Genomic DNA, 13,773 nt, shown 5'->3' with positions numbered 1-13,773 from the left:
AGTAGAATTTAAAACAAACAAAAAATAATACAGTTTCCTGTGTTTGAGTTTGTGCCCATCACCTCTTGCCCCATCACTAGATACCACTGAGAAGGGTCTGGCTCTGTTGTCTTTACTGCCCCATCAGAATTTATATGCATTGATAAATCCACCTGAGCCTTGCTCCCTGTGGGTGAGCAGTTCCAGCTCACTTAACCTCAACTCTTATGACACATGCTCCAGTCCTTCAACCACCTTCATGGCCATTTGATGGGCTCCCTTCAGTATGTCCATGTATCTTCTGTACTGGAGAGCCCACAGCTGCACACAGCACTCCAAGTACGAGTAGCATATCAGCAGACAAGTTTTCATCACTTTTTTCAGAGTTATAATAATGCAGTTTAAAGGTATTGATATTTTCTGCTTTATTATGCTAATTTACATTTTCCACATTTTTGGAATTAGTTGCAAAGTGATTCTGTGAAATTAAAGTTTCGTAAAGAACAGAATTCAAAATTGAGCAATGCAATGCTGAAGAGGAAACTCCATTTAGAGAGGAGTTGTCAGTTACTGTCAAATGGAAGTGTGCATTGGTGCGGTTACCTTGGGCCTGGTTATTCAGCTCATCATAGATGACTAGATTACACACTCACTCTGTGCATGACATAATGGTGGAAGAAACCACGAGTAAATCAGGGTTGTAATTCAAAATGAACTTGATTTAATCATTTAAAAATGTTATGGCTTCCATTGGGACAAAAATATTTGTATAGAACATGTTTCTTTGAGCAAATGAGCCTGAGGATTGCTTATGACTTACAAGCACATTATGGTACATTATTGCCAGCAAGGCAACTTTTACGATGGCATGTAAGAATATGAATATGTTTTACTAGATGGATGAAGCAACCTTTTTCCTGTACTCAGCTGTTGTAAGGGCTCAGCTGAAGGTCTCTGTCCAGATTTGACACTCCAAGAGTTGTTTGGAGTCAAAAGAAAATAGCAAGAATGGCAGAAAGTCTGGAAGACAACAGAAAGAGGGATTAAAGGAACTGTGATTACAAGGGCTTTAGAGGGTAAGATGAGGGAATGTGATAATGGTCTTCAAATGCAAATTGTAAAGTTGGGTATTTTTTCTTGTGGGCATGCAAAATAAGCTATTTCTCACATTTATCCTGTATAGATAAATAGTAATGGGGTTTAATTGCAGTAAGAGAGAGTCACCTCTGATACGGAGGAAAGGTTGTTAGTGGTAAAGATTCTGAAGCACTGGTGTAGTTTGCTGACCATTTCAGGCAACTTTTAGGAAAAGGTTAGACAAACATCTGTAACCTAGTTACAGCTGAACTACAAGGAAGGGGCCAGATGACCTTTCAAGGTCCCTTCCAGCTCTATGATTTTTCTCATTTATGAATGCCACCATAGAGAGTTATAAATACTGACAACAGAATCAGCTATTAAAAACAATAGATAAAAGAGAAATAAAGTGCCTGTCTGTTTCTGTGCTGTACCCTTCAAAAGTCAAGAATATTGGTCCTGTGTTTGATTTGGGCTGTTTTTGTTGTCAATTTTATTCTTTGTCTTATCTGAATGCTTATTTTTATTTCCATGCCTGTCTAATATGTCAAAGGTCTGAGGCTATTTATCTAAAATGGCAAAATCAAACTGCAGATGTTGCTGAATGTTTGAGATATTTCTGTAATATCTCTGCATTTTTTATGTCAAAAGTTCCATCCTGAGATTGTTGTTTGCTCTAAACTTTTTTAGAAAGCTGATTCGAACCATGAACACCAACCTTTAGATTCATAGACCATCAAAATCATTATTAATTACTGAACAAACAGGAGTTTTGATACATTTTGAAGTACCTCACCCAAGATACTAGTAGGCCATTTTCTGAGGCAAATCCTTGCAAGGAATTATTTTTCAATATAATTAATTTTCAATATAATGTGTTATATAATTATAACACACAAGTGCTTTAAATGACTGTTAGAAGATTTTACAGTGACTATCATGTCTGAATAGCAAGCAAGAATAACCTGAATTTGGAAAGCAATATTATGTGAAGGTGTTTGATCAAAATGAACACGGGACCCCACATTCTGGTTACGTTCACTGCCTTTCCTCCCACAGATGATTTTCTGTACCTACTGTGTCACTGACATGCACTATGTTTTCTGAATAGATACTACCTATTCACTGGTATGCATTCAGTAAGGGTCTAATAAGCTTCTAAAATAGAAACAAACCCAAAGAGATAATCTTTATATTTTCAGGATGTTTGCCAAGCTGTTTTGGTAATAATCCTATATTGTCCAAACTTCCATAGCATGCATCGTACATTTCCCCAAAGTAAACTTTTTTTTTCATCCATCAGGAATCTATTCAAAATAGTAGTAAGTAGACATTTATTAATAAATGGCAAAACTTGTAATTATTAAATTCTTTTGGTGCCTTCTGTTTTTCTACTACATTCTGGTACTTTCCTAATGATCAATAATTCATGACAGACCAGTTTTTCCTGAAGTTGGTAATAGATTTCTACTGTAATTCAATATTTCAGCTTTAGTTTTGGCCTTAAATTTAATTGCTTAAAGTTTTGCAAAAACTTAAATGTGTTTTCATTTTCTGAATATTTTGTAGATGATATGTGGTGTAGGGATCAGAAAATCCATGTAGGAATCCAGCTAGAACAGCCAAAAATATAAGAGAGATGCCTGATCTGCTTTTTGTTTTGTTTTTGTTGCTTTATTTATAACTTTCCAATTTAGAACAATAAAACATGCCACTACGAAAATAAAATTGTTTCCTAGGCAATATAAGAACTACCCTACTTAAAAATGCTTCTCTGTTATGGTTGTTATACACATCAAATTTTTGTGGTAATTTTTTGGTAAATAAAACCCAGGAAATATGAAATAATTTTATAGGACTTGATTCTCTTCTTCCCATGTGTGAGAAAGCATTGGTATTTGTAGTCCCACATTTCATTACATTCTGCAAGTTTACATGTTAGTGAAGGAAAATGTATAACCCTCGAAATCCACGGAATAAAAACTTGCTGAGAAAATGGCTGTGTTGTTAAAATAAGCATTTGTCATTCATTGGAAATTATGCTGGACCACATTGTTAGTAAGTGAGATTCTCAGTGTATAAAGAACACTGTATGATTTTATCCCTTGGAAACAAAGCTAGGCAGTAGTTTTATTCTTCTTTTTTATTTATTTAAAGTCAGAAGAGTTGATGTTGTCAGGTTGCTTGATAGAATGGTTTTACTTGCAAGATACCTATTATTGCATTTTCTTTTGTTTGGTAGCATGTTAATGAAGGCAAACAAAACCAGCATTTCTGTGAAGTAATATAGGGCATTAATATAGGGTATTATTGCACATATTAATCCCATAAATAAGGCAGCATTTTGTTATGTGATTCAATCTGTGTGCTTTAAGCTCCTCGTTTTGAACATTTTGGCCATGGGCTTCCAGAGCGATTAAGACTTTGGCCCTCTGAAGTTTCTAGGTGACCCTTGAGTATTGAATCTCAGATGGCTGCTCATGAACTTTGGAAAAAAAATTACTTTATTGCTTTTATTATTATTATTGTTTATTTATTTATTTTAAATCAGTCTTATCATCAAAATTGAATGGCATCATTTTAGGACCAATAATGAATTTAACATTTATTTTCATGTAAACTTTTGGAATGTACAGGAAAAGTACTAGAAGTAAATATTGTCTTTATCATTATTTTAATAAGAGACTATGCTAAAGAGTTATTCCTGTGGTATTGGTAAGGACATGATACAGTAATTCCACTTGTTTCATTTCAGTTTAAGCTTTTGAACATTATTGGTTCCCTTTGGTTGTGACTTCAAGATAAATTTGTTTGAGTAACCATCCTAAAGTCTTTCACTATTTTTTTTCAGTAAAAGAATATAATATAAATATTTTTTATCTAATTAAATAAAGCCACATTTATGGTTCTTGTTCAGATAACAGAAGGGGAAAAAAGGGAAAGTCGTGTGTAATTAATTTATTGTATGTGACATAGAACTGAGCAAATAACAGCAACCTATTTCTATTTTACGACAATTTTTGCTACTTTGATACATGCTATTCTAATGTATACTATTGGAAGCTCTGGTGGGTCTGCATACTTAGCACTTTTTACTTCTGAAGTGCTACTTGGAAATTTCAGATAAAATATACTGGTAATATAAAACTAATTTTCTGTTGTAAAAATGTGTTTCACAGACATTTGACAAACTCATTCCTGCTCTGACAGTTTTGGAAATGGACTTTATCTTCTCCTTTGTGTCTAGCGTTTGCAGATGCTCAAGGATACTGGGCAACTAAATACAGTGTAAAGTTAGTGGAGGAAGAAGTTTGTAGTAATGACACATCTACGGATTCCTGTATTTGTAAAGCCAAATGCTTAGTATTGATGATATTCAATATAAATTTACAAATGACATTAAAATCAGAATTACTTATCTTCAGAAATTTGAGATAGTCTTTGAATTTGAGAATTTTGAGATATGACTCTTTTAAGCATACGAAGATTGTCTAAAGGCCTATTTTGATGTTCACAAACCAAAAATATTTGACAGATTCTGTAGCACCTGTGGTCAGTAGAGCTAAGTGATTTATGTCAGAGAAAGTGATATCTGGGAAGCAACTGAAGCATCTTTTCTTATAAAAAATAGCACATAGTGATTCAGAATAAGAGGAACTACTTATTGAGTTCACTTGTGAGAAACTCATTGATATCGAGGAAAAAGTAGTTAGCTTTTTTTCATTAGTAAGGCTTTCTCTGCAGGACGTTTTAAAAACAAGACAGTGATGTTGATAGCAATTGTCAAAAGAACCAGAAACAGTTTGCAGGGAAAGGCAATAAATTTAAGTCATTATGCTAATATTTGCTAGGCAGTGTCTTGAAATTTCTAAATTATTCATTTAATTTTTTTTGTGTTTTTTTTTTTCCTGTTATGACAGAGTGGAATTTTGCTCCTTATAAATTAACAAGTCATTTGGAAAATGTTGACAGGTTTCAATTGCTTTTACAGATTTCCAATTGTGAGGTTTTTTTAAGCTTTGCAAGTTTGTGTTTTGTCTATATTAAAAATTAATAACCTGTTCTTACCATACACCTATTACGTTTCATGTGCTGTTAAAATGGATTTTTTTTTAGGAGTTCTTAGATTTCACATAGCAATGTGAGACCTGGGATTTACTTTATTTCAGAAAGCTAATAACTGTATAAAATAGACAATCCACTAATTGTAGGGCCTGATATTAACAAATGTTCTCTTCTTTAAAACCAAAGAACCAGTGATGTGGCCTGCAAGAAAATAACTCTGAAAGATTTAATACACTTTAACTAAAGTGAGATACAGGATCTTGCCAAAATTGTCTCTTAAAGTACTTATATGCTGTAGCTGATTGTATTATAGATATCAAAAATAGTGTTTCAAGCTATTCCAAGATTTCTTGTAGCATTGTGCAGCGTAAACTCCAAATCTCTCCTGAAGGAAATTTGTGTTAGAAGCAAAGAAGATTTGCAGAAATAATTCCATATAAAGAATTCCTTCCAAGAGGTATCAGTTGCTAGTAGTTACTAGTGCAACCTCTCTAAACTAAGAGAGATTTTTTTTTAAATAAAACCTTTTGCTTTTTTTTCCACTTTATGGTAAATTTTCAAATATTTAACAGGAAGTCTGTAAAAACACCTTAAGAATTTTAGAACATTTTCTGTTCCATCTAGATTTACAAAATTACGGAGAGGGAACAAGTAGATACACATGACAGAGAATCACACACGGGAAACTAGGATATCTGGTTGTTTGGGACTCCTAGAATATCCAAGGTCACATGGCAACACATTAACTCAGTCTCTGTGGAGCGTGCAGCTGTGAGAGCTGCTTCTTTTGTCCTGCACAGCTCAGTGGGCCACAGTTCCCGTTCTTCATGGAGATGTGCATCCTCCCATTCAGAGGAGGCTCTGAGCATGGCTCTTTAGGTACCCTTGTGTATTGTGTGCTACCTGTGGAAGTTGAATGAGTTTTATTGCCATGTTACTTCGTTATGGTTGCACTCCACACACCAAACATTAACAGTACTAATGATCCATGCCAGGTTATTAATTTCCTGGTGTCAAGTTCATTCTGCTTTTTTTTCCTATAGCTGAGTTGCAGGTCAGTAGTAGATTCTTTATTATCAAGTAGGAGGTTTTTTAATTATAGAATGAGCCTTCACAGTTAATGAAATGGATGCTGTGTTTTAAATATACTTGTAGTGGGACATTACTTGTTGATTTGTCTGTGGTTTTTTAATTATTATTATTTTTAGTAATAATATTAAAAATAACCACTTTGCTTGCTTTTTCTGTAAATTTACTTCTTCACATGTTTCCAGCAGTATCATACCTGTATCATTTTGGCCTTTGTAACTCTTTTCCTTGCAGGTGAATATCCTTCTCTCTTTTTATTTCCTTTTTGTTTTGCTCCAAGTCCCCGATGGCAGTTTCTCACAGTATCTCCTGTATGTTTGCTTTTTTCTCTGTTGCCCAATTCCAACTATATTTTATGAGTTCAAGAGAGACTGCATTAGCAGAAATAAGTAAGAGAGAAACACACGTAAAAAGCTAATAGATAAATTTAAGTGGAGAAATATTTCTTTCCTCTCTTCAGGCTTTCATAGACAAGATTGTACGTTTGCAACTCTTTTAAGCAGTCCTTCTGCAACTAATTGCTACTTTCAATAACTTTGTCTCCACACAGTGACCTTTCTATAGTTCTTGACACTCTTTATACCTAGGCTATGAACGTTAGAACTTCTTTCCCCCCTCAAGTTATGACAATTCATCTTTTTCTTCCCTTTTACTCCACCACTACAGTCTATATTGCTCACCATTTATTTTCCAAGAGATTTCTTTAAAACATTGCTTTTGTAATTGCTCTTGTCCCCTTGGTTGCTATTAATAATGACGGTTTATCCTAAAAATATATGTATATATATGTGTGTATATATATTGTACTTCTTATATGCTAAGTTAATTTTTAAGCTGATTTTTTTCATGACGTACACTACACAGCTTGTTATTGAAACCTTGCAGCAAAAAGCAAACCTGTCCACTGCAATCTTTGTTATGTAGATTGGATGGCATAGTAGGTTACAACTGAGAAAAAAATGCAATGCTAGTTATTCCACGCCCACAACCCTACATAAATCTTGTATTTTGCAGGTTGTTTAATTTTAGATCTTCTTTCGGTGTAAGAGAGCCACAAGTTTATCACTAACTTCTGCTTCTCTTAATAATTCCTCTGCATTATGTTTGTAGATGTATAGGTTTAATTAGCTGCTTCTGCTCTTCTGTTTTTCTCATGTCATGTTGTCTTTTTCATTAGATTTCTCTTCTTCATTTGTGTTAAATGTTTGCACATTTCCTAGCTTTAAGCAATGTGCGCTATAATTGGGATCTGAAGTTGGAACATGTCTTCAGTTTGTGTTTTGTTAATTCCTTCTATTTTCCTGTCAAAAACATATTTTATCATGTGTTGCCAATGAAGTGAAAGAAAAGTCAAAGGTAATCCACATCAGCTTTTTTTTTTTTTTTTTTCTTTTTTGCTTCTAGCAAAGGCTCTGTGTCTTTAGACTTATTTTCTGTTATAAATGTTCTATGAAAGTATCCATACTATTGTCAGGTTTTGTTTTCATAGAGGCTATGCCCAAGCATGTTACAGAATGCTGGGGGCTTTTAAGCTTGTAAAATCAAATGTATCAACAATGTAGTTTTCTTAAACTCTCTGTAACTGTTTTTCCTGTCACACAGAAATTTAATTGTTTTTTATGATATTAAATCTGGGATTGGATTAATGGGAACAACCGAGTTGAAAACCTACTAAAGTTGTGAAGATAAAAGAGGCAATGGAGAAAATAAAAGGCAGAGGTAGCAGACTGGAAGTTGAACATGATGGAAAATAGAGCAGTCCCAGTCTACAGATATTCTATCAGATGTGTGGAACAAGCTTTGTCTGTACATGTGTTATTGGGAATGACTGTGGGGACAGATCACGCTTTGTTTCTGGACAGTAATATTTTCAGGTAAAAATATGTGGAGACCGCAGTCATCTGCAGCACTCTGGTCTTAATATGCTAGAGTTCTGAAATAAAGCTGCTGTTGCATAACTTACGGGCAAAATAACATTCTACTTTGAAATTATTTTTTCATCAACTTTTCAGGTATGACCTGTACTCCTCTAAGTATTTTTGAGGTTGAAGGTAGCTAGGGTGATTATTCTGATAATCTAAAAATCAAGCTACTTATGGAAGTGAACTAGATAAATTTTAATAACCTAGTTTTTCATCCATTCTGTGCTGTATTTTATACTTGGAAAAAAAAAGTCTATGAAAAAACGCTCTGTAAAACATCTGATCTCTTTAGGATTTCAACAAAGTTCACTGCAATGACCTTACCTTACCCTTACTGTATAGTGAACTCGTTTACCGTGAAGGGCTTGCTTATTAAGTTCAAACATACGATTCACTGGGCTATGTAATAGATTTTGTCTGTGACAAAGCAGCTAACATTAACTTAGCTGAAGATAACTCCAGTGTGCTACTAGTTTCTAATTCTCTGACTACTTCTGTTGCTCATTGCATGCTTTAAACATTAATTTTCTTATCTGTTAGTTGCTGTAGACTGTAGTTAGGTAAAATCCACAACTGAACAGAAGAGATCCATGAAAATTCCTTCTACTGTCATGTAATTAACAACCAAAGGATTTTCTGGGGTGCTGCTCAAAAGGGCTGTATTTAATTTTGAAAAATATTTTTTTGTAGTTTGCTTGTTAGAAAAAGCCATTAAAATAAAATTAACTGCAATAATATGCTTGCCATTGTATAGGAACTGAATCTCAGCAAGTGTCTGAGAATTCTTTTCAAATTGAAAAGAAGCTGAGAAATCAATGTCAAGTCCAGCTCCCCAATATCTTTGTGTGGTCATAAGCACAGGTAAGTAATTACCCTTCTGGCCAATACTTATTACAGTAACTCTTTTTCTGTGGTTTCCAACTCTGTCTTCTTCCAAGGCTGCAATAACAATTCTTACATTATATTTAGCTGTAATTCTTCTCAACAGCAACTCCTATCTTACCATAATGATCACCCTGGAGAAGTCAATGCTTTTGTCTTCAGCTTCACAGGAATGGCTCCTTGATGTTCTTTACTCTAGAATAAGTGTAGTTGTGTTGTAGAATTAATGAAGATAGTTCTACTAACCTTTTCTGTTACAAAATTATGGATTTGCAAAAAGCTTTTTTTTTCTTTCTGATTTTTAAAAAGCTACTCAATTTAAGAAAAAAAAATAACGAAAAATAACAAAAAAGAGGGGACATTTAGATTAGAGGTTAGGAGGAAATTCTTCACTCAGAGGGTGGTGAGGTACTTGCACAGGCTGCCCAGAGAAGTTGTGGATGTCCCGTCCCTGGAGGTGTTAAAAGGACAGGTTTGGATGAGGCCCTGGGCAACCTGATCTGGTGGGTGCCTGTGGTAAAGGAATTGTAACTAGATGATCTTTAAGGCCATTCTGTAATATGAAAAAGATTTATAGGTTAAAGAGTTTTTTTTTTTTTGTTTTTTTTTTTTTAAGAAAATCTTAAATAGATCCCAGTTATATTTGACTGTTTCATTCTAGGATATTTATACATCAATAACATGAAGTAAGTCTTTGGTTCAATATTAAACTGCAAAAGGGCAAAGTAGTCTTGAAATTGTATTTTAAACTGTGATATACATACTAAAATAGTTAGACAAACAGTTTATCTCAGGTGTACAGTAACCTATGCCAGACTTAGCACTGATATCCAAGACACAAAAATCTTGATACAAAACTAAAACTGAATGCCTGTAAACAATTCTTTGCAAAATGTTTTTTCGATATTGTGTCAGTTGCCATCTGGATCCAAATCTTCAAGAGAAAATAAATGCAATATAGATTATGGTAACAAACATTGCCCTATTAACGTGTTTTAAATAATATCATCAAAATTACTTTCTTATAGAACATACATAAAATGAAATATGATATATTAGAAGGAAGAATGACTGTGTTGTTCAATCCAATAAAAGACTAGAAAAAAAACACAAATGTATATAGAATACAAATATAAAAAAAAGGATTTGAGAAATAACAAAGATGTATTATGATATATACTGAAGCAGAATATCAGACTGAAGCAAGAATGATTTTCACTTTTGAAAGCAGAAACTTAAAAAAAAAAAAGTGGAATTGAAGATGGGATTTTTAAAGATAGATAATTAATATTCCAGTTAAAATGAGGCTTAAAAAAAGTACCTCCGTTTTGGAGGTTTGGTTTTTCTTTGTGTTAATGAACCATAAAAGCAGAGATAATTTCATTTAAATTGTACTTTCTCAAGTTTCATATATATTTATAAAGGTGTCTCAAATATATTTATGGGGCATCTGCAAATGATATACTATCATGCACATATATCCCTTACTCTATAAAGCATTTGCTGTTAATGTCAAGACATTAATGCACTTGCTTTCAGCCTGGATTCCAGTTTAAACATTTTTGGCAATATCTTAACAAATATTATAAACACGCATCAATCAACACAGTATGGATGTTCTACTAAATATTATAGTCAGAGCTCAAGTTTCACCAAATGAGATTCCATAACATGTATTCATATTTCTCTGCAGAAATATCTGTCCCATACAGATTTTTTTTTTTTAATGTCAAATCATCTTGGTCTAAAAAAAATAATAAATAATTTGGGAAATAATAAGAATACCACTTAAGATCCTTTGTGACTAGAAAAGAGAAATTGAAGAGTATTTGCTTTTTAGGAAGGTGGGTTCAAAACAAAGAAAGAGAGGCAATGGCACTCCAGTGTGGCATGTTTTAGACAAAAGACTACAACAGAGGTCAAAATGAGAAAATCCCTTTGGGAAAGATTGTGGGGGAAAAAAAAATCTCTAAGTCTTTGTTTTGCTCTGCTCTAAATTCCATGGACAGATCTGAATAGATTGTTAATGTTATAGAGACAGGAATTCTACTAAGATCTGTTTCATTACTGTAGACGTTACATTTGCATGTATGGACTGAAGCAAATGCTGCCAATAGTGACAGAAACTTCGTACTGTCAGATGCAATAATCATTAGATTTCTTTACTGGATAGTCACTGAACCGACAGGAGAGTATGCTATTAGCAGGTCAAAGAAGATAACCTTGGAACAAATAAGCATGAATTGATAATTTTTCAATTAAATAAAAGGATAAACAAAAAAAGGTTGTAACGTTACTAAAGTTTCTAATTCCACAGCAGCAGACTGAGAAAATTACAGAAACTAATTAGTGATGTCAACAAGATTGAAGTGCCATGGGATTTAAAGTGAAGGAGCTTTGGAATCTGAAGTCAAGGCTTCAAAATCCATCTAAACTGCAATGCAAACAAGGAACAGCAAATTGAAATGTTTCTTCAATATATGTGTAAAAACAGATTATCAAGAAGGTAGCAGATATCAAAAAGGTAAAATGGAATTAAATTTCAAAGAGATCTTTTTCTTGAAGGTAGAAGGATATAGGGATAACAGTGTTGGCCTAAAATCAGGCCAAATTGTGTTTTACAAAGGACATTTTGGCTAATGGATATTAACCATAAAAATAAAGAGCACAAGAAAAGAAATGAGTACTTTAAGCAGTTGTAAGTTTTCACAAATAAAATATTCAAAATACACCTCCCAAATCCATTTTTGTTTGAGTCTAATTTCAGTGAGAATAATGATGTTGTCCAAGGACTGGTAGGTTAATAGCAGGTTTAGCTGTCCAAATCTTCTTGGCCTCAGAACAGCCTGTTAAGTCTCTCTTTCTACTCTCCGACAAACTTATAGCTGTAATAGTACGAAAAATAAACTTATGGGTAGTCAAAGCAGTGAAAACAAATTCAGACATTTTTACAGATTACTTGTACAGTAAAAGAACAGCTGTTGGAAAGATTTGTGATGTGCTTCATACATTCTGATGATGACTGTTTTGTCTTTACCACTAACATTTATAAATACTTTTTGGATACGAATACACAGTTTAGCAAATACTGCTTTTAGATGTTCTTATTTCCTAAATCTGGAACATGTTTTTTTTCCTCTGATTTGGGCTTATGTATAAAGCTGGATGGATTTTGACGCTACCATGCTAGAAACAAGGCAGATTAACTACAATTAACTACATTTTTTTTTTCCAGTTTGGAGGCCACTCGAGGCAGCCGAGGGAGCCGCCAGAACCCATAAGTTCCCGCGCGGGAGGCTGACGAGACGTAGGCGGAGCTTGCAGCGGCGAGCCATTTAGGTAGGGCGTCGCCGCCATTTTGCAGCCATTCGCTGAGGCGATCGGCTCTGGGGCAGAGGCGTTTTGTAGCGGAGTGGGGGAGCGAGGCGGGCAGGGTTTTTTTTCGGGCATCGAGGCCACTCGAGAGGGAGCCGCCAGGACACGGCTGCCCTCGCGAGGGAGGCTGACGAGGCGTAGTCGGAGCCGGCAGCGGCGAGTCATTTAAACCGGGCGTTGCCGACATTTTGCAGCCACTTGCTGAGGCAGCCACCCTCTAACTGCATAAAAGCAGTCCCTAGGGAGTGCCGCAAACAGGACCGGCTTGGAAGTTCGTGCAGGCAGCCTGCGGGGGGTAGTTCAGGCGGAGCAGGGAGGAGTGTGGGGAGGATTTTCTCGTCCCTTCCTTCCTCAGCTGTGGGATCTCTGCCTCTTACAACTTAGAATTTTAGCGAGAAAGCTACCGCAGAGAGTACTAGCAAGCCTGCTGGTTTGCCATGGTTGCACCCTGGCAAGAGGCTGTTGTCAAGAAATGTGTGGAGACCCAGACAGGGGCCCCACACAAACATGCGAGTGCACAGGTCTCTGGTTGCAGCGAGTGCCAGAGCCTGGCTCTTGTAGTGCAGGGTGACAGAGACAACACCTGTGTCAGATGCGACCAGCTGAATGATTTACTCAGCATTGTGGTTGACCTGAAAGAAGAGGTGGAGAGGCTGAGGAGCATTAGGGAGAGTGAGAGGGAGATAGATCGATTGAGCCAGTCCCTACCGGCCCTGAGGCTTAGGCAGCTGGCAGAGGATCCGTGAGAAACACATCAGTCCCTACTGCCTTGCGAGCAGCTAATAGCTGGGGAACAGCAGGCAGACAAGAGTTCCCGCTACGGTGAACCCCCTCTCCTCCCCCTAACAATGATGGTGATGAACTGGGGGACAGAGGGCAATGGTAAAAGGTCCCTGCTAGGTGTTCCAAGCATAGCAGGTGCACCCGCGCAGTGACTCCCCTAGCTCCCTAGCTGCCCCTGCAAAACAGGTACACTGCTCTGCAAGGACAACTGGACAATGGGGATAGTGATGGTTCTTTCTACTTGGAGGTGTCAGAGAAGTCTAACCAAGTTAACCGCTGCGTTAAGACCTCCTCAGTAAAGAATAAAAGATGGGCCATTGTTATTGGTGACTAACCACTGAAGGGAGCGGAAGGCCCAATATGCAGACCAGACACGCTACAGAGGGAGGTCTGGTGCCTCCCGGGGGCCCAGGTTAAGGATGTAAGAAAGAAACGTCCTTCGCTAGTATGGCCCTAGAATTACTACCCTCTTCTGTTGTTTCAAGTAGGTAGTGATGAAATAGGAAGAACTCCTCTAAGTACTATGAAGAAGGACTTCAGAGCCTTGGGGAGACTAGCCAAGGGTTCGGGAGCACAAGTCGTGTTCTCCTCTATCCCTCCA

Source organism: Cygnus olor, chromosome 13 (genome assembly GCF_009769625.2).
Source record: "Cygnus olor isolate bCygOlo1 chromosome 13, bCygOlo1.pri.v2, whole genome shotgun sequence".
Classification (NCBI taxonomy): Eukaryota; Metazoa; Chordata; class Aves; order Anseriformes; family Anatidae; genus Cygnus; species Cygnus olor.
Note: the sequence above shows the minus strand (reverse complement) of the source record.